This window comes from Cyphomyrmex costatus, unplaced genomic scaffold (assembly GCF_001594065.2).
Source record: "Cyphomyrmex costatus isolate MS0001 unplaced genomic scaffold, Ccosl1.0 scaffold73, whole genome shotgun sequence".
Taxonomy (NCBI): Eukaryota; Metazoa; Arthropoda; class Insecta; order Hymenoptera; family Formicidae; genus Cyphomyrmex; species Cyphomyrmex costatus.
The window spans coordinates 35,551-37,920 of record NW_017280300.1 but is presented as its reverse complement, the minus strand read 5'-3'; positions in this window follow the sequence as shown (position 1 = coordinate 37,920).

Here is a 2,370-nt window from a genome sequence, read left to right as displayed (position 1 = left end):
TTCTGGTCTTTGTGAAAAAGTCCCATTTGATGGGACGACAAATATTATATTAACTGTTTTAAAGAAGAAGTTTCACTCTTTAAAACGCGACCAGAGAAAATGTCCTACGATCTTTGGAAGCAGAGATACAGTTTCTTAAATATCGATAAAATTTGTAGGCTTTAAAGTGATCCCCTAATTGTTGTGCGTAGTGTATATTAGGGTGGTCCTTATTTTTCGAATACGGAATTTTTTTAATCTCATGATTCAGAATGATATTAACCAAAATTCAATCTTTCACTCTTCAATCTCAATCTTCAATGCATAGTCTGATTCCGGCCTAAATATATGTACATATATATATATATTATTACGGATTCATTTACGGATTATTACTTTATGGGTGCGCAAATTGAAATAGTCTACATGCGAAATATGAGTAGCAAGATTATAAATCTTTATTATTGTAAGCAGGGAATGGAAAGTTACTTTTTAAAAGTAACTAGTTACAGTTACTCGTTACAGAGTAAAAAATGTAACTAGTTATAGTTACAGTTATCGCTTTTTAAAAGTAACTCGTTACAGTTACAGTTATCGCTTTTTAAAAGTAACTCGTTACAGTTACCGTTGCTTGAAAAATAACTTTTCGTTACTTTTCCGTTACTTTTTTAAAATCAATTTCAAAATGTACTTTTGCATTTTTTTTTTAATATGTAATACTGACAGATATATAATTTTATTTAAAAAAAAACCAATGTAGAATGGCACAAATAATAAATTAAATAAAAGTAAAATGAGAAGTGTTACGAGCCAAAAATGAAACAGTTTATTTTCGATAAGAACGACGATGACAATGTAATTAAATGTATAAATATATATTAGAACAATACATAGATAAAACAAGATAAAAACAAACGACGTTTCGACACTTATTGTCATCGTCTTTTAAACTGTTTCGCTTTTGGGTTCATAGCCCTTCTCATTTTACTATCATTTAATTTATTTTTTAATTTTATTTAACACAATTTTGTAATTCTAAAACCTGTAAAATATGCAGCAAACTGAAATATTTATATGTCCTATGTATTACATGGAAGATAGAAGTGTAAAATAATTACTGAATCATAACGGCCAAATGTCTAAGGGCTTTCAAGTCTTATTGATAAGCGCTTATTGATAAATAGCATGTATCCAATCGAACCGTGTTCAATCGTGTGCAAAGTAACGACAAAAGTAATTGTAAATTTCGTTACCGTTACCCAAAAAATGTAACTCGTTACCGTTACAGTTACCAAAAAAAGAAAGTAACGCAGTTACCAGTAAGGTTACCAAAAAAGTAACTTGTAACTGTAACTTCGTTACAAGTAACGAGTTACTTCCATTCCCTGAATAATACATATGTAAGAATCTTTTCGTACTAGGGCGCGTAAAATGATAGTTTTACTCCCGCATTTGCGGGAGTAAAATGCAATTTTACATCCCGGAGAATTGTAAATAAATAACACCCAATTACTCCCCACTCAGCAAAACAATCCATGAACCTCATTCCCCACCTTCACAGTTCCCTAGTACGAAAAATTTTGTTTGCGACTCGGGAGTAAGGTTTTCACACCCGCGTGTGTTCGACCGTACACTCGGGCTGGCTTCGCCAGCCCTCGTGCCGTCGAACACCCTCCGGGTGTAAAAACCACTTTTACTCCCTAGTCACAAAAATAACTATTTTACGACCGTGCAATTGATAAACAATAATAAGAAGAAAGGAAGCAACGAAGTAAAGCCATTAACGGTCAAAGCTAGATCACAATGCTTATTATAATGTGTGAATTTATATACCGCGTATGTAGTTCACTCAATCGCATGCCGAAAATTTTTTCAGATTTACAACGCAACCCTAAATTACCGCGGTAATATCACTTTAGTTAAATTGACAAGCAATCTAACAATTTTAGATGCTTATAGCATCTTATTGGATCTTAATAATATGTTGAAAGACATATATTAAAATTTTAACGATGTAATATTAAAGCAATGATAAATCTATCTGTAAAAAATAAGATTGCAAAGAATATCACACGTTGGCGTTTCGTCCCGGTTTCCACTACTGGACTCATCAGTAAGGTAATGTAGTGGGAGCCTACCTTAGACGCCTGTGTAAGTTGTTAATCGAGATTCTATACAAACAGATATACGCGTATTTCAGCACTTACGAGAAGCTTTGCGAATATCCATAGACCTCTGATGGCGAGTCGACGTAAAAATATTCTTCGCAATCATTTATCTAAAGTAATAACGTCTATTTTCAGGCGACGTGTATTTAAACAAATATAAGAATCTTTTTACTACCGTACAATTGATAAACAATAAGAAGAAACGAAGCAACGAAGCAAAGCC